Source organism: Myotis myotis, unplaced genomic scaffold (genome assembly GCF_014108235.1).
Source record: "Myotis myotis isolate mMyoMyo1 unplaced genomic scaffold, mMyoMyo1.p scaffold_m19_p_3, whole genome shotgun sequence".
In the NCBI taxonomy this organism is placed as follows: Eukaryota; Metazoa; Chordata; class Mammalia; order Chiroptera; family Vespertilionidae; genus Myotis; species Myotis myotis.
The window spans coordinates 73,343,786-73,363,392 of NW_023416335.1; the positions used below are offsets into that span (position 1 = coordinate 73,343,786).

A 19,607-nucleotide genomic window follows, 5' to 3' on the forward strand; every position below is an offset into this window, starting at 1 on the left:
AATTTGCATACACAGGCACCAGGCAGAGAGCAGAGTGGGTGAGCTGGCAGCTTGGAGGGCCATGGCTCTCTTCGTCCCTCCCAGGAATTCTGAGAATAGTAGTTCTGATGGCAGCCCCAGGACCAGAAGCTGAATCTCAGAGCACAGGGAGCACCAGGAATGCTGGGAAGCATAGTTCTGGTGGCAGATGGATCTCCTAGACCAGCCGTGGGCAAACTAGGGCCCGCGGGCCGGATCCGGCCTGTTTGAAATGAATAAAACTCTTGAAAAAAAAAAGACCGTGCCCTTTTATGTAATGATGTTTACTTTGAATTAAATTAGTTCACACAAACACTCCATCCATGCTTTTGTTCCGGCCTTCCGGTCCAGTTTAAGAACCGATTGTGGCCCTCGAGTCAAAAAGTTTGCCGACCCCTGTCCTAGACACTAGAGCAGCAGTTCTCAACCTGTGGGTCGCGACCCCTTTGGCGGTCGAATGACCCTTTCACAAGGGTCTCCTAAGGCCATCCTGCATATCAGATATTTACATTACGATTCATAACAGTAGCAACATTACAGTTATGAAGTAGAAACGAAAATAATTTTATGGTTGGGTCACAACATGAGGAACTGTATTTAAAGAGCCAGAAGGTTGAGAACCACTGCACTAGAGCAAAGTGAGCCTGGAGCTAGTTACTGTTGCAGTGGGGGATGGAGGAAAAGCAAAGGTGAGAGACATAAGTAAAATCAGAGTGTCTAGGAAAAATTAAAGGGAGATATCCTAAAACTTCCCGGAAATCTCCACCAATGAAGCAAAGAAAAGAAAATGCCTCTATTATTTTGTGAGCAACAAACCAAACTGGGTTGGGGGTCTCAGACAATTTGCTCACATGATTGCAAAGACAGACAGAAAATCCCGGATTGGAGAGGGCTCCCCTGAGGGCTCCCAGATTGGAGAGAGTGCAGGTCAGACTGAGGGACCCCCTCACCACCCCCCCCATGCATGAATCTTTGTGCACTCTGCCCCTAGTTAATTAAATAAAGGAATGGATAGGTGAATTAATAAATAATAAAGAGCTGAATTGTTTCACAGATGGTATGGAGGAATTTTGGGGAAAAGTAATGTTAATCACATGATCTCTCTAAACAACATACAATCTGGGTACTTGCTACAAATACACACAAAAAAAGTGGTTAGATAGTCACAACATATTTGGCGTAGCCTGACTGAAATTACATGTTCTAAATGAAACTTATTTGGGGAGCCCTGAAGGCAATGGGAAACCCTGAATCCTTCAGGATCAGTGAAACAGGAGGAATGAAGGATCACTCACTGAACTCCACAGACTTGCCAAGCAGATTAGGGTTTCCTGAACAAGGACATGAACTGTTGTTTCAAATTAAAGGTCACTAAGGCAGAGGCCCTCATGCCAGTGAAGTTTTATCATTGAGATGCTTTTTATTTGACAACTCTGAATACCAAGGAAGTTCTAGGGAAGAGTGAGCAGGCTTCCCACTTCTTTATGTTCATGCCTTTGAATAATCCACTAACTCCCCTAGTGTGAATGAGCCCTGTGACTTGCTTCTAACCAATAGAATGTGGAAAAAGTGATGGATGTCACTCTTATGATGGTTTTATATAGCAAAAGTGATGGAGGTCAGTTTCATGATTATATTATATGGCAACGGATGTCCCTCCCATGATCATGTAACATTATATAAGCCTGTTCTTGCCAGCTCTCACTCTCACTCTCTGGCCTTGAAGAAGCAAGTAACTTGTTAACTGCCCATGGCATGGGCTGTGTGGGAGGGAATGACAGATGACCTCTACTGGCTGAGGACAGCCTCTAGTCCACAGCCAGCACGAAACTGAAGCCCTCTGTCCTACAGTAGCAAGGGAATGAATTGTGCCCGCAACCCAAGGGAGCTTTAAAGCAAATTGGCTCCCTGTTGAGCCTCCAGGTGAGAAAGCAGCCAGGCTGACACCTTGACTGCAGCCTGTGAGACACAGCAAACCCCATTACCTATTCTCTGACCAATAGGAACTGTTATAGAATAAATGTGTGTTATTTTTTAGCCACTAAAATTGTAATAATTGTTGCACAGCATAGAAAACTAAAACAATTTAATACATTTACTTATTTAAAGATGCTCATTGAAGGTCCTGAGTAAGATTCAACAAATAAACTAGGCCAATATGTTGGAAAATGGCAATTATTTGACCATTCAAATAATTACAATTAAGTGACCATTCAAAAGCATGTACTCAATAAAGATTTAATGACATTGGGAAATACTCACTATATTGATAACTTAAAAGTAAAGCTCTATAAAACAAGAACCAATTATAAGAATATCAACCAAGATATTAATTACTATATCTGAACCTTAGGGTTATGGAATATATTTATTTTTTGTTGTATTTTTTCTAAATTTTACACATTCAGAAAGTATTTTATAGAAACAGAGAACTTATTGTTCTTTATTTCAGTTTCGGTCATATATTAAGACCTTCTGCATATGTGAGGTTCATATCTCCAGTCCCTCTTTGGAGAGGTGGCAGTAGACTGGTGTGTTGGATTAGCTGGAACCTCACTATTGATTGGGAAGCTTAGCTCTGCCACTTAGAAGCATTGTGACTTTGATAAGTTACTAGCTGCTAAGTTTCTAATTTTTCCCATTTGAATAATCAGATACTGTTATAATAGACATATAAGGTTATTTAAAAGGTTAAATAAATTAATAAAGGCATAAAGGGCTTCTAAGAGTGCTTGACAAATAACAATCAACCAATAAATGTTTTCATTACTTAAAACAAAACTTCAATAGCTAAGAAGTGAAGACAAGGATTTCAGGTTGCTTCCAAATTATCTTTTTAGTATATGGTTTAGAATTGGTGAATTCCATAATCCATATGGAATATATAATAGTGACCCAGTGCACGGATTCGTGCACATTGAAAGAAAATTAATTAGAAGGTGGCCTGTGGGTTGAGGCTAGGCGAGATGGGCCAGACACACACTGGAGCCAAGCTCCTGTGGTCCCTCCCTGGTTGGCCACACCTGGGGTGGCGCTGTGGCTTGAAGGGCATCTGTGGAGTGAGAGGAGTCCCTCTGGCAGGTGGAGTCCCCTGGCCTGGCCTGTGGGGATCGGGCTGAAACCAGCTCTCTGACATCCCCCGAGGGTCCCAGAGTGCGAGAGGGCACTCTGCAAAGTTACTGGGGTACAGGGTGTGGAGCACAAATGTAACTGTGCAGTAAACCATATTTGGGGCCAACAGTGCCCTAGCAACAACATAACCCATGGCTGAAGGCGGAATCTCAGCCTCTGCGAGGAATCAGGCTCCCTCCTCTCTGGTTTTGGGGTGTGTCACTGAGAACTGCGCTGCCAAGTCACTGCAGCTCAGCAGCTCCTGCATTGAGCATCTGCCCCCTGGTGGTCAGTGGTTAGTGCACATCATAGCAACCGGTCGGACAGGCAGAGGGACACTTAGTATATTAGCCTTTAATATATATATATTATGCATATTATGCATACAAGATGGGTATATATTACAGTACTAGAGATTGTCATTCATCTTTTGACATTTGACTTTTATTTACTATTTTTGCTAATAAAATCTCTCTATATATAAAAGCCTAAGTGACCATTACAACTGGATGACTGGACGACCAGATGACCTATGGTAGCTATAATGCACACTCACCACCAAGGGGCAGTTGCTCAATACAGGAGCTGCCCCCTGGTGGTAGTGCACTACCACAGCCAAACTCTTGCAGCTGGCCAACCTCCTGTGGTCCCTTCCCCTGGTTGGCCAGCCCCCATCGGTACTGTGCAAGATGGCCCCAATTCGCCCTGATCACCGGCCAGGCCAAAGGACCCCACCTGTGCACGAATTTATGCACCCAGACTCTAGTAGAATAATAAAAAAACAATAAAAACTTGGAGATGAGAGTACCTTAGACCAGCAGTCACCATCTGGTGGTCTGCGGACCACTGGTGGTCTGTGAGGTTCAAAAGTTTGGCGACTGCTGCCTTAGACATTGTCCAGTCCATTCTCTGATTTTCCATTTCTACTTTGCAAGTATGACTGGTGAGATAACTGTAAGAATGTTGACACTGAAACTCTCAGAAAGGTCTTCTTTATAGTTTATTCATAAGATCATAAGATCCAAGAATTAATCATCTCATTCTTTCTTTCTCTATCTCTCTCTGCCTCTGTCTCTCTTCCTCCTCTCTCGCTCTCTTCACTCCCCCTCCCTCACTCTTCTCCTCTCCATACATACACACAGTGAATATTTATGCTGTGTTTGTTTCCCATTTTTTACTTACAAGCTCACTTATCAAAAGTGTCAAAGCATTTCCTTTCTTGGCTTCTTCCTGAAGGAAATGTTTATTATGAATTTTTAAAATCCACAACCAAAATAGGATTTCATAAAAGAAGTGCTGACAAGAACTTATTTATTCTCCTGAGAATACAACACTGTGCATAATAAACATTTAGTAAATTGTTGAACAGCATATGATGAAATGTTAACATAAATAAACGAGAGTATTTAAATGAATTTTCATTCCTTTTGTTTTCCCCTTGCTGAGCTACAGAGCCATTTCAATAAATAAAAGAAAACAGTGTGAGAAGTGAGAGCTAAATTCACAAAAGCGCCTAAGTCCATCTCCAACTCCAGTCCATTCTCCTTCTTCAGGCTTTTTTGTTTGTAAGAACTTGTGTTTTTTCTTTTCAGTGAAGAGCAATTACAACCCCCACTATAAAAACAATAACAACAAATTGCAACAACAAAAGCAAAGCAGAGACTAAGGCAGGTTTTATAGGCACTTAGCAGATCTGTAGACAGCTTTAAATACTTAAGGAGTCTCCTCATTCACAGTAATAATCCTGTATCAGACATGAAGGAGCCTTTCTTATGAGCAGAGTCACTAAAACAGTTCCCATGACAGTTCACTGGAAAAAGAGACCAATGGGCACCACTTGGCATATTGACACACTCGTAAAATATAACTTAAAGTATTATTTTAAATAAAGCTTGGGCAGCCTTTACAATTAATGAAATGCTCAAAATATTTGAAAGTTGTCCTTCAGAGTTGCATTTGCTGAATTTTCAGAATTATAAGCAGCTGCTTTGCCAAGACACACTTATCTGATTTATAATTGTAATAACTGGATCTTGGGAACCAGCATTTAACTTTTTAAATGTCTAATTTTTTTTTTCCTTTTTGAAGGCTTTGTAGGTCAGAGTAAAGTTCCTATGCCATCAACTTGTTAGCATAACCTTTCATAAGTCTACTAGAGGCCCGCTGCATGAAATTCATGCAAGAGTAGGCCCTCGCAGCCCCGGCTGTCTTGTGACCCCACCCCCCAACCATGGGTCATTCTGGAAGATCATCTGGAAGGTCCTTCTGGAAGGTCCTTCCAGAAGGTCGCTCTGCCACCTGGTCTAATTAGCATATTAGCTCTTTATTATATAGGGTGTGAGTTTAGTGGCATGTGTATTGACATATTTATATTCATATATTTAAACATTTTAGTTCTTAAATTTTGCAGTTTGGTTCAGAGTCCAATGAGTGGCATGCAGTTGAAGAATTCAGTTGTGAGGGGTTTTGGAGCTCATTTTCTTTTTTTTTTTTTTTAAATATATTTTATTGATTTTTTACAGAGAGGAAGGGAGAGAGATAGAGAGTTAGAAACATTGATGAGAGAGAAACATCGATCAGCTGCCTCCCGCACACCCCACACTGGGGATGTGCCTGCAACCAAGGTACATGCCCTTGACCGGAATCGAACCTGGGACCCTTCAGTCCGCAGGCTGACGCTCTATCCACTGAGCCAAACCGGTCAGGGCTATTTTCTTAAAACTCTGGGATGACCTTCCTATTTGAAGATTTTCTACTCAGGACTTAACGGAGTTTGTTTCCTTCATTTGTTGCTGGTGAGGATTTTATACTTTTTACATTTTGAGATTTGGCACTTTTTTTGTAAGTTGGAGCTATGGTTTCTGGAAATATCACTAATAACAACATTTAAAAAAAATAGAGGTTTGATAAATTCTAGGGTCTAGATGTGATTGAAGGGACAGTGTTTCATGTCTTCCAGAAAACTCCCAAATATGAGAAAGGCTTTTCTTAACATAGTATAAATAAGATGCCCACACACCTGCTTCACCCATCTGCTGGATGAACTGACACCCTTCTTGTCCTTCAGGTCTGCTTGTGCAATCTGAGGCCAATAGCACTTTCTCTGAAGGGAAATATGGCTTTCTCTCTTTCTCAAATGTCAGATGATTTTTTTTTTCCTCTTAAAATGTATGTGTAGGATTTGGCCTGTTGTTTATCTTTCCTTTCCATGCTCTGAACTGGTATAGATGCGATCATACTGACAGGTAGATAGTGTATTACAAAGTGGGTAACATGAGGCACCAGATTAGTTTGCAGCCTTTACCACATGCTAATTATAGAAAATTTAATGAGATACATTAACTGTTTGAATTTTTATTTTTTATATGTAAGTTATAAATATATATTGAAAAATAAAATAAATACTACATGTAAAGTGCTTGGTACATAATAAGTAAGCATATATTACCATTCTGTCTCCCTTTTGTTTAATGTTTCTATAGAATGTTAGAATTACCTTTATTGTATATACTAAAAGTATGTTTTATTTATATTATTTCAGTTTTTATTGTTGACACTATTATGGAACCCCCTCATTTGCCCTCTCCCTTTGCCCACTTCCACCTAGCCCCATCCCCTGGCCTTCACCACACTATTGTCTATGTCCATGGGCTAGGAATATATGTTCTTTGGCTAATCTCTTCATTTTCTTTTATCCAGTGCCCACTAAATCACCTTTTCAGACTTATTTGAATAAATATATGTGCTTTAATGTTGCTTATGAACAGTAAAATTATCTCTGTTCTTTTTTAAACATATCTTTTCTGGCTCTTTTTTCTTTCTTTCTTTCTTCCTTTTTTTTTGACACCAGATACCTGCTTAGTAAACTATAAGAAGGTACTAACAAGTTTGGCGAGGTTTCCTGGTGACACGTGGATTAGTGTCTCTAGACTAGCAATGTTACATCATGATTAATGGAGTGTCCTTTGGTCCTCAAGATACATGGGATTTCAATAATAACTGTTCTTCTCCTCTCACATAAATGAAAGAAATAATAGGGGGAAATATAGGAAAAATTAGAATTTTCAAAAGAGGCCTTAGAAGAAGACACATGCTTCATCATAGGGAAGAAGGAAGAGAAGAGCACCCACCTCTGGATTAGACAGCTCAGTTGCTTAAGAATAACTCATAACCATCATTCCAAAGTGTAGGCTGTCAGCGAGCAGAAGATGTATAAGGTATGGTAAGTGGAAATAAGGCTGCTGATCCATCACCTACAATTTAGTAGGCTAATATCATTCTTACATTCTTCTTTAAAATGTTAAAAATATGTATAAAATGGATCTTAAGTGTCATTCCACTGTAATGTAGTATTGCAAATTCAGGTGGATATGTATCTAGGGATTTATTTACTGATGTTTTGACATATGTGATTTTGGTTGTTGCTGAATGAAAACTTAAATTTGTTACTCTGGTATTCAAATAGATTTGGTGTAGCTTCATTTTATAGTGATGTTGATTGTTTCAGAAACATTTTGTTGCTGATATTGTATTTTTTACACATTCTTATCTTGCTTAGGGACTCCAAAGTGAAGTCTGAAGTTAGCTTTCCTACTCAAGAGAGGCTGTTAAGAGACTGGTTAAAGTCAGCAGAGATTTTTTCAGACTATGGTACCTAATTAGGACGAGTCTGGGGGAAGTGTTTTGGGCTGCAGGAAAATGCTGGCCACAGTAGAATATAAGCTCTACAAGTTTAGGGACCTTTTTTTCCTCTCTAATACCCCAGAGATGAGGACATCGCTATTTAAGTACATGTTGATGCTCAAGAAATATTTGTTAAACAAATTTAATATTAATATGAGATATAATTTATATCATATTTAAAAATATACTCCTTTGAAAGTAATGGGAAGGGATTTGGATTCATGTTCTATTCCTATTTCATTTTAAGTTGGAGCTCAGGACTTTAAGATGATTTTCTCAAGGTCACACAACAAAGCTTACTTAGCCTGGTACCCAAAGGTAGCTGGGGTTGGTGGAGAACACATCAGAAATCTTTTTTCAGAGGGACAACAGAGACTCTTTGGGGAAAATATAACTAAGAAAGAGGATCCAAGCATGATATACATGCCTTAGGGGCATAATATACTGATTCCAGGGTGATGGCTCTAATTTGAATCTGTCCCCAGTCCAGCCCCATTGAGTTATGGGAGATATCCTGAGATAAAAACTAATAATAATAATAAATTTTAAAAAACGTTGTTTCACTAGGTCTATACGAACTTTTTGGATTTATGAGAAAGATTTTGATTTACCACTGACAGTTCTCAGTATAAGACAGTATTATTTCATTCAGATAGTTTCTATCATAGTTATAGGTAAACTGGATTACTTAAATTGCTAAATACTACAGAATATAAATATATAAAAATCCAGTATAATTCATGATTAATTTTCAATAGTAAAAATAAGTGGATTAAGAGTCAAATAAATGAAATATATGGTCAAATATATTCAGAGATTTATTGATAATAAAACACAATTCTCCAGCAGAAGATCTAATGGACTTACTTTCATTTTAGGGAACTATGGATTAAAAATAGATTGTTGTAAAGGAAAATTATAGAGTAAAATTACTAGAAAGATATACAGTACATAAGCACTTTGTGGCAAATGGCTTTTACATAGCCATCAATTTGGTTTCGCAATACAATTAATTTAACTTTATTAAATTGTATGATTATTTAACATTGAATAAAAATAGAATTACAGGAAGAGTCAGAATTGCTGATATTTTGCTGATATTTATTGACAAGCAAGGATTTAATAAAACTTGTGTCTTTTCTAAATTTCATAAATCTGTAGATTTAAAAAAATGATTCAAAAAACAAGTAAATTTTTGATTATATTGGACAAGTTTAAAGAATGTCAAATTAAAATAGAAAAAAATGTCCTATATAATACAAAATAATGTTTAGCTATTATCACCTCTAAATTATACCACTTTATAAGTGCCATCATTGACATATTGTTTTATATTATAGAAATAAAAGTGTCACACATTGTATGTGGATACTTTGGGAATATCATTTTATTCTTTTTCTAGGTCCTCATGAAAAAATGGCTAAAGAGATTATTTACAGGTAATGCTGAACATTGTTTCCCTCACGGGTTAAGTGAGGCAAGTAAGAGAGAAGAGGACAAAGTCTAGTGAAATACTCATGAATCCTGCCATTACATTACATTATTATAACTGGGGAGGGGTATGTTAGTGCAGCCACTTGGGGGCTCCCATGAACAGAAGTTTTATTTTGATAAGAGTACTATGGACACTACATTAATGAAGCTTCACTACAAGTATATAGAACATGCAGCTTCAAAATTTGGGTTGTGGAAATATAGGACATGCTCCTTAAAAATAAAGGAGATAGCCCTGATCGGTTTGGCTCACTGGATAGAGCGTCGGCCTGGGGACTGAATGGTCCTGGGTTCAATTCCAGTCAAGGGCATGTACCTTGGTTGCGGGCACATCCCCAGTAGGGGGGTGTGCAGGAGGCAGCTAATCGATGTTTCTCTCTCATCGATGTTTCTGACTCTCATCCTTCTCCCTTCCTCTCTGTAAAAAAATCAATAAAATATATTTTTTAAAAAATAAAGAAGATATCACCTTTGTAAGTCATTCTTATGGAGTCAAAGGTATTACTACGAGCTGCGTAACTCTGACTCTCTTCCTTATATCTTTATTTCTAAAGTGGGTGTGGTTATATTACTACTCAATATGAGCTTTGTAAGCAGGGATGCCAGGACTTTATTATGATAAAGTCTCATTAATGTATCATCTTTAACATTACCACCACAGCTGTGCTAACTCTAATGACTAAATCCTCTCCTTATAAATTTAAATCACTCCTTTATCTTTATTAACCTTTGTCCTAAAGCTTCAGGACATTGAGGCATTTAAACATTCTATTTTATTTATTTATTTTTTTTAAATATATTTTATTGATTTTTTACAGAGAGGAAGGGAGAGAGATAGAGAGTCAGAAACACCGATGGGAGAGAAACATCGATCAGCCGCCTCCTGCACATCTCCCACTGGGGATGTGCCCGCAACCCAGGTACATGCCCTTGACCGGAATCGAACCCGGGACCCCTCAGTCCGCAGGTCGACGCTCTATCCACTGAGCCAAACCAGTTTCGGCTAAACATTCTATTTTAAATGCCAAGATATGCTCAGCGTTAGGTAAGAAGTGTATATACATGATTCTAGTTAAGTACACACTAACATATTCAAATATTAAATTATATCATTCTAAAGTTATTAATAAAATTCCTTGCTGTTTGTACACAAACCTGGCATCATGTCAATGAATAAAATCTTATATTGTCAATCAAAAGTCTGCCCCTAGAAAGGTTTGACAAAAAATGCTTCTAAGAGAAGATCCTTGACTGGCAACAGAAAAATTGCCCAGAACCAACACAGAAACCCCACTGTTATTTGAAACTTAACTGCCAGAAACTGATTGGGTTGTCACTGGTATTTCCCCCCAGGGACAGAACCTCATAACTAAATTTATATTTTAAAGAGCTAGTATTAGAAAGCCAAGGAACACTGGATTCAGTCTCTTAATTATGTCTCAGTACTAGGAAAGCCATGTTATGCTCTGGGGGGTGGCAATATCAATTTTAGTCTAGAGAAAAAGGTAGCTAGCAAAATTTTAGTCTAGAGAAAATGGTAGCTAGCAAAAGCAGTTGAACTACAAATATAACAGTAGGGAATCTATTTTTAAATATGCAAATGGCAGCAATTATTAAAGGGACATTTTATACCTGCAAAATATATCATATTATGAAATTCTTAGAGCTAACTGAAAAACTGCAGTTTTTAAGTGAGACATAAAAGAAACTATATAATTTAAATGAACTTTCTAGATTACTAGTAAATAAATAGTCAGCAAACAAGATGTTAAAACATTGACAAGAGAGTTGTCAAGAATTAAATTGGAACTGTTGATTCAGTTTGTATGGAATCAAAAGAAGAATTAGAGGGGACATCTTTAATTTGCTTCGACTTGTGTTTTTCTAAGTATATTAACTTAATATTCTTTCCTTGTCTCAGTGAAGTTTTACAGTCTGAAGCAGGGGTCCATATTTAAGGCAGGGGGTAGAAAGAGTCACAGTAAGTTGGAATCACTCACAACCCATTTCCACAGCTAAGCCTGGGGTGAAACACAGCTATCCTGTGAGGTACCACAGAGGAAATTCAGAAGCAGAAGGATTCTCTTTAGAAAGGAGAAAATGCCAGGATATTTCCATGTTGTTTTTAGGCCATTAATTGGGAATGTGTTTATAAAACATTGTGAGAAACATGCTTGAACAATTTTGGAAATTAAATAAAATAGTTACACCACCCTGCAATAATTTACTAGGTAATTTTTATAATGTTAGGGCACAAAATACAAACATTAATGGTAAAGATTATGGATTCAATTTAAATCGATAGTCTATTTTTATCTCAGATACTTCTTTCCCCTAATTCTCACACAAGGATATTTATTAATTGATTTTACAGAGAAAAAGGAAGAAAGAGAGGAGAGAGAGAGAGAGAGAGAGAGAGAGAGAGAGAGAGAGAGAGAGAGAGAAGAGAGAGACATCAATCAGTTGCCTCCCATATGTGCCCAACCAGGGATTGAACCTTCAATCTAGGTATGTGCTCTGACCAGGAATTGAACCCACAACCATTTTGGTGTATGACACTCCAATGAACTGAGCAACCTGGCCAAGGCAGTATTTGATTTTAAAGACAGGAACATAGCATACAGCTGGGTTTAGCGAAGGCAGTGATTTGCAACAACGGGCTGTACATCAACAACATCTCAGAAATTTTTGAAAATCCTGATTCCAGACCACATCTCAGACTAATTAAATAAGTATCTCCACAGATGAGACTCAGGCATCATATCTTTATAGCTTTCTAAGTTATTTTAATGGGAAACCAAAATTGAGAACCAGCAATAATAAGTAAGTAAAGGAAGGAAAGAAGGAAGGCAAGAAAGAAGGGAGGGAGGGAGGGAGGGAGGAAAGAAAGACAGGGAAGAAAGAAAGAGAGAAGAAAGAAAGAAAGTGTGGGGAGCTGATATAGGGTTAAGCCTCGGACTGACCTGTTGGTAAAGTCACAAGCAATTCCCAGCTTAGAGGGCACAGTCCTCTTAGCATAATTAGGCTTGACCTTATGAGGCTCTCTAGATCTTATCTGGGAAGCTAATGGGCTGAGGGAAGTGCAGGAAGTGGCCGAAACAAGTGAAACTCACAAGAACTGTGTAACTATGGAAACCACTACCTTGTTTACCTCTCACTATAAAATAAAGGCTCAGCTTGCCTCAGGATCTTTCTCTGTGGCCTCAGCCAGGCACAGGAAGATCCATGGAGACTAAAGAGAGCTAGAGAGTTCTGAACGCTGTCTCCGTGTAAAACATTCTTCGCCGACTCCGACCCCGTCCACACCTTTGGGAACCCCTGGACCGCTGGGGCTGGCCCCCAGCAAGAAAGAAAGAAAGAAAGAAAGAAAGAAAGAAAGAAAGAAAGAAAGAAAGTAAAGAGAGAGAGGGAGGGAGGGAGGGAGGGAGGGAGGGAGGGAGGGAGGGAGGGAGGGAGGAAGGAAGGAAGGAAGGAAGGAAGGAAGGAAGGAAGGAAGGAAGGGAAATAAAAGGAGTTTAAAGATAAGAGGCATATGACACTCCATGTTAACAGGTAAACCATACCTGAAGCTCTGGCTTCTCTGCATTGAAGCCCCGAGGAAATCCTCTGAGTGTATTCTGCAGACAGGAAACAGTCAACCAGTGAGCTTACTTGGAATCCAGGGAAATAAAACACAGTAGAAATCAAGTAAAACTTTTTGTTAAAGACAAAGCAACCAAACAAAATCACTTCAATATAAATGTTCAATATTCTTCAAAAATGTTCCACAGTAATTTATAGCTTTAACTCATGCGTCACTTGGCTACCACATCACAATCAGGGCTGAAGATGTGGAAGAAATGGGGAAATGTTGGTCAAACAGCATATCTTTTCAATCATGTAGGATGGATAAGTTCTAGAGAACTAATTTACAACAATGTAGTTAAAAAGGCATATATTGGAGATATTGCAGTTTGGTTCCTAAACACTGCAATAAGGAAAATATCTCAAAGAAGCAAATCACATAATATTTTGGTTCTTCAGTGCATATAAAGTTATGTTTACATTATTGTGTAGCATTATGTATAAAATTATATGTGAATCCCTTAATTAAAAATACTTTACTCTAAAGAATGCTAGCCATTATCTGAGCCTTCGGTGAGTTGTAACATATTGCTGATGGAGAGTATTGCCTTGATATTGATGGATGCTGACTGATAAGGGTGGTGGTCGCTGTAGATTGGGGTGGCTGTGACAATTTCTTTAAAATAAGAAAACAAGGAAGTTTGCCACATTTATTGATTTTACCTTTTTGAACAATTTCTCTGTAGCATACAATGTTGCTTGATATAATTTTACCAAAAATAAGACTTCTTTCAAAATTGGATTCAATCCCCCGAACCCTGCCATTTCTTTATCAACTAAGTTAATGTAAGAGTATAGATCCTTCATTGTCATTTCAACAGTCTTCACAACATCTTTACCAGGGTAGATTTCATCTCAAGAAACCACTTTCTTTGCTCATCCATAGGTAACAGCATCCATTACAATTTTGTCATGAGATTGCAGCAACCAATTCACATCTTCAGGCTCCACTTATAATTCTAGTTCTCTTGCTATTTTCACCACATCTGCATCTACTTCTTCCACTGAAGTCTTGAACCCATTAAGGTCTTCCATAAAGGTTAGAATCAACTCTGCCAAACTCCTGCTAATATTAATATTTTGACCCCTTCTTATGAATCCTGAGTGTTTTTAATAGCACCTAGAATGATGAATGTTTTCCAGGTTTTCAATGTACTTTGCCTGAACCCATCAGAGCAATCACTATCTATGACAGCTACAGCCTTATGAGATATATTTCTTAAGATTTGAAAGTTATAATTCTTGATCCATGAGCTGTAGAATGTTATGTTAGCAGGCATGAAAACAACATTAAACTGATTGTACATTTCCATTAGAGCTCTTGGGTAACAAGATACATTGACAATGAGCAATATTTTGAAAGGAATCATCTTTCTGAGCAGTTGGTGTCAATGGTGGGTAGGCTTAAAGAACTCAGTAAACCATATTGTAATCAGATGTGTTGTCATCCAGGCTTTTTTGTTGTTGCTGTTCCATTTGTAGAGCACAGGCATAGTAGATGCAGCATAATTCTTAAGGGCCGTAGGATTTTCAGAATGGCAAATGAGCATTGGCTTCAACTTAAAGTCACTAGCTGCAGTAGCCTCTAACAAGACAGTCATCCTATCCCTTTAAAGATTTGAAGCCAAGTGTTGACTTCACTTTCTTAGCTATGAAAGTCTTAGATATCATCTTCTTTCAATATAAGGCTATTTTGTGTACATTGAAAAATCTGTTGTTTAGTGTACCCACCTTCATTAATGATCTTAGCTAGACCTGGATAATTTGTTGCAGTTTCTACATCAATGCTTGCTGTGTCACCTTGCATTTTTATGTTACGTATATGGCTTCTTTCCTTAAACCTCAATAACCCACATCTATTATCTTCAGATTCTTCTTCTGCAGCTTCCTCACCCCTCTCAGCCTTCATAGAATTGAATAGAATTAAAACTTCATTCAGGATTAGATTTTGGCTTCAGGGAATGTTGTGGCTAGTTTGATTTTCTATCCAGTCCACTAAAAGGTTCTCCATATCAGCAATAAGGCTGTTTCACTTTCTTATCATTTGTGTGTTCACTGGAGCAGGACTTTTAATTTCCTTTAAGAACTTTGCATTTTCATTTACAATTTAGCTAATTGTTTGGTGCAAGAGCCCTTGCTTTTGACCTATCTAGCCTTTCAACACGCCTTCTTCACTAAATCATTTCTAGCTTTTGATTTAAATTAAGAAATATGTGAATCTTCCTTTCACTTGAACACATAGAGAAAATTATAGGGTTATAATTGGCCTAATTTTAATATTGCTGTGTCTCAGGAAATAGAAATGCCTGAGAAGATGGAGAAAAAGGGAATGGTTAGTTGGTGGAACAGTCATAACACACACAACATCTGTTAAGTACCTTGTCTTACATGAGCATGGTTTGTGGTGACCAAAATGATTTCAATACTAATGTCAAAGATCACTGATAGAGATCACCATAATAAATAGAATAATAATGAAATAATTTAAAATATTGTGAGAATTACCAAAATGTGGTACAGAGACATGAAGTGAGCAAATGGTGTTGGGAAAAAGGCATCAATAGAAGTGGCCAATGCACAGTTTCCACAAACCTTAAATTTGTAAATAACACAGTATCTTGAAGCACAATAAAGTGAAGTGCAATATAATGAAATATGCCTGTACTTAACAATACTGTATAGTGTACTAGAAATTTTCTAAGAGAGTGGATCTCTCTTATAGGATTATGTTTAATCCTACGCACTGCTTGAAAATACTGCATTTTGACAAATCTTGGTCTGAGAACATCCACAAAAAATGTAGAACACATTCTTCTCATGTAGATTGCTTTGACCCCATTAGATTCATCAGATTATTTCTACTCAGGATTAGATACTCGTATTATAGTACAAATACCCACTATGGTTAAGACACAAATACTATTATTTTAATTTAATTTAAGTGTCTGCTGAATAATTTCATCATTAAATGATTTTTTCATTTAGCAATATTATCAATGTGATCACCATTTTAAAGAAAAAAAATACCATTAAGTTGTGAATATACTTTTAATTGGGTCTAATTCAATTATAATTTGCTTTAAACCTTATTGCTGAAAATTTCAAAAAAATTGTTTTTCTAGTATTCTGCTGAGTAAGTGTAATGTGGTAAACAAAGCTTCTAATATCTTTCTGACAATCTGATGCCCCTACAGTGCCTAAAGATTATAATTCAGGATATCAACCTTAATTGTGCAGCATTATAAAGCTAGACCATTGAGTGACAACAAACCATGTCTAAAGTTTATTTTTGTTTTATTTTTACTTAATATACAAGGCCATGATAATTTTTTACCATGCAAGACTATTCCACTCCTAGTTATATATTCAAGTGAGACGAACACATAGCTACACAAAAACTGGTACACAAATATTTATAGCAGCATTCTAGTAGTCAAAAAGTGGAAACAACTCAAATGTCCATCACCTGATGAATGGGTAAAGTTTTTGGGTATTGCCATACAATGGAATATGATTTGGTAACAAAAAAGGAGTAAAGTACTGATACAAGCTACAACATGCATGAACCTTGAAAGCATGCTAAGTGAAAAAAAATCCAGTTACACAATATTAGATGTTATGTTATTCTATTTATATGAAATATTCAAGTTATCAAGCTTCATACAGATTTTAAATAGACTAGAGTTTGCCTAGAGTTTGGGGGTTTGGGAATTGGGAGAAAATAGGAAATGATAGATAATGGGTATCAAGTTTCTTTTGGAGTTTTTGGAAATATTCTCATATTCTAATAGGTAGTAGTGATAGTTGCGTGACAAAAAGCCACAATTTTAAAAAAGTGACTTATTACATGTGAATTCAATCTCAATAAAGCTGTTACTATAAAAAGAGTGGCAGGCAATTATTAAGGATTCTGACTAATTTATGTCCCATCCTATGTAAATATACTTTCTTCTTTTTATCTTTTTACTTGTTATAGCTAGAATGAATTATAGTTCTCCCCAAATGATGAATTTTTAAAAATTTCATGTACTTTGATGTACTATTCATAAATTTGTTTCTGATTCATCTATTCCTTAGAAATTCAGCTTTTCTCTATCAATAATAGCTCTGTCTTGTGAATCACTTTTCTGAAATTTCTGTTTCTGTCTTCCTTTTAAAAAAAGTCTTCTGGAGTTATAAATGGTTTAGCAATAACATTTTTGAAATTTTATTGCACACCTCTGAGTTTGCTATTGTAAGTACTATATATCCCAGTTTTCTTTATAAATAAGTATTTTCCTCATCATTTACATTTGAAATATATTTTGAGGAATCTGTGTCTTTATTACAGAAAAGCATAAAGTCCCGAAAGAACGTAGTCTAATGGAAATAACCAAGTAAAAGATGTTGTATTCCTAATTTATGATTAAATGCAAATGACTCATTAAAAAGCAAATCATTTAAAGTTGTTCAGTGGAATAAAATTCAAAACATTCAATCTGGTTAAATTTAACACACTGAAAAATCTTATTTAGTGATATTTAATGGGCTTATCGAACTCTTAGATAATCTGCTTCTATAGCTATTGTAGTGACTTTCTTTACACATGCCATTCTCATCGAAAGTCCTTGCTTATTTTAACCAATCTATTTACATGATTTTCTAAAAAATTATGATTCAAATTTTACTCTATCCAGGATATATTTACAAATTAACCTGTCTGCTGATGTCCTAGTATTAACTCATATAAATACTGAAGCACACATTAATGTGTTATGCATTTGAACCTCGTAATATCCTCTTTATAATAGTTTTTATTTCACATGTATATGCTTTGTCTTTGAATGGCATGTCTCTGAGTTTTGTTATATATTTTATAGAGCATATAGTCATAGATATAAAATGGCCAATATATGCATACTGGATTATTTAAAGGGCAGATATATAAAATATGAGAAAATAATACATGTTTAACATAGTATATTCTGTCTCTTACCTTTCTGGTGACTTTCTCAGTATTTTCTGTCTCAGTATTTCTTTTGTAACCATGCCCCTTGCAGTAAGTATGGCAAAGGAAATAGCAAGGAGGTACAAAAGAAGATAGGGCACCAAATATTATGTGGCTGCTCAAAGGGAGGGTTTCCAAATAATCATACTCTACTTTGTCAGAGAAAACAACCACCAAAACATGAATTTTAGCGTTGGCGATATTAAAGTCATCATTAGTAAGTGCAATTTTACTATTGAGGAAATGAGAAACCACAATAGAGTCACTAAGGCGAAAATAACCAGTAGGAAATTTGTACTGCTGGGCTTCAGAGACAAGTGCTGAGGGGGGAAATGTGCTGCTCGTGCAGCATTCCAAACTTACAGATTATTTTATTCCTTTGAAAACCGGAGTGAACTAAGTGGAGAGAACAGGGTCCCGGTGAGCAGAGGATGGATTCTGTCATCGCCTGCTACTGTAACTCCCTGCTTTCATGACTTTAATAATTCACTCCTTTGTGGAGAACTTACTGTGCCCTGCACCTTCCTAGATGTCAAGGTTACTACAATATTTTTCTTCCTTTCTGTCTCTTCAGATTTTGATGAAATGAATAAGTATTCATTTTAGAAAGTGAAGTAACTGTCCATTGAAAAAGAAGCAGGCTTTATAGGAGGATGTAGCTAAGATTAGGTGATGGGAATATATATATACACATATAGTTCCTGGATCACTACTGAAATATTATTTAACTTGATGAGATCATATGCTTTAGGCTATACTGGCTTATTTTTCACGGAAATTTTTTTATATGATCCTCATCACATTTCACAATCAATGTCTTCAAATTATGTTTGCACCTTGTAATTAGAGGGCTCTTTCATCTGAGTTATTTATTCCAAGACCTCATATTAACACATTCTTCTTTATAAAGGTTTTGATTCCTACATTTCAACACAGTGATGCTTTTTTTCTTTACTGTGTCCTGGCCACTGTGTCACCAGCCATCCTGGGGAAAGCCTGTCTTTAAAATTTGTTTTAAAAGCAGATCATTAAGGGTAGTGCGATTTTACTTTTTAAAAAATTGTCTTTGCAAATTGATCTGTTGTAATTAAAAAGTTAAAAAAAATACTTTTTAAGCAAAAGTTGCATACTTAACAGGTATTTCTTTTTCACTCTTATGGAAACAGATTTGTCATGAGTGCTTTTCCTAAGTCAAACTCACAATGTGTTTACTTTGCCCGATTGACGGCTTCCTGGATGCTTCCTTTATTCTTCCTGGATGTTTATAGTTGTTCCTTCCAAGCAAACTTGTCCAGTGAAGCCTTTCCAAATTCCTCTTTTATGCTCCCTTCTACTCTTGTTCTGTTCTCCTGTGCACAGGGGAGCCACAGTTACAAATGAGAGACCACAAATAGGCATGTATTTCCATTTTCACACCTCCACTTAAAGAACATTTCAGTGGTGACCCAGGGATTGTTTCCATGTCGTGTCTTTTAAAGGACATTGGCCCAATGGTTCCAGTGTGCTAAAGCTATTTATTTCTCTCTCTGTAGTTCATCTATTGTCCCTATTTGATGATTTGTTACATTCTGTCTTAAGGAACTGCTGCAATTTAAATTAAAAAGAAATTCTAATGATTTCTCTTAGGGGGAAAAATAATTGACCAATAATTTAAAAATACTGAGTTATATTTTGATCTGTTAAGCAAATA

At 36.8% G+C, this 19,607-nt stretch overlaps 1 long non-coding RNA gene across 3 annotated transcripts in view; it reads right to left on the minus strand.

Annotated features, from left to right (window-relative positions):
• The window catches only part of LOC118651322, a 152,533-nt gene extending 134,482 nt beyond the window's left edge, over positions 1 to 18,051 (minus strand). For 2 of the 3 annotated variants that reach the window (XR_004966185.1, XR_004966183.1), the window contains exons 1-2: positions 17,906 to 18,051; positions 12,870 to 12,956 (exon numbers count right to left, since the gene is read on the minus strand). This is a non-coding gene — a long non-coding RNA (uncharacterized LOC118651322). The remainder of the gene's footprint in view (positions 1 to 12,869; positions 12,957 to 17,905) is intronic. The other variant, XR_004966184.1, reaches the window with a different exon arrangement.
• Between the last annotated feature and the right edge of the window lie 1,556 nt (positions 18,052 to 19,607).